Raw genomic sequence first — 316 nt, forward strand, 5'->3', positions numbered from 1 at the left:
TTGTAGATCCATCACACAAAGAAACACGACAGGATGAAATGTCATAAGAAATTTATTATTGCATCGGTAATACTGGCCTCGTGCAAAGCCCTGACGGATATGCTCCGCCTCCTCAGCTCCGCCTCCTCAGCTCCTTTATTCTACAGCATGGAGTGTAAGGTGACTCCACCAAGAACAGGAGGCGGGGTCTCCCGGAGTGAACTGCCCCCGTGTGGTGCTCACCTAGATAGAAGACAATAGCGGCCCCGGGCCTGAGGGGTGACGGGGGATGGTAAAGTTCAATGATCTGCAACCCATCCCCGTCCATGGAGGAAAG

This window comes from Nanorana parkeri, unplaced genomic scaffold (genome assembly GCF_000935625.1).
Source record: "Nanorana parkeri isolate BGI_ZX_2015 unplaced genomic scaffold, ASM93562v1 scaffold3906, whole genome shotgun sequence".
NCBI classification, from domain to species: domain Eukaryota; kingdom Metazoa; phylum Chordata; class Amphibia; order Anura; family Dicroglossidae; genus Nanorana; species Nanorana parkeri.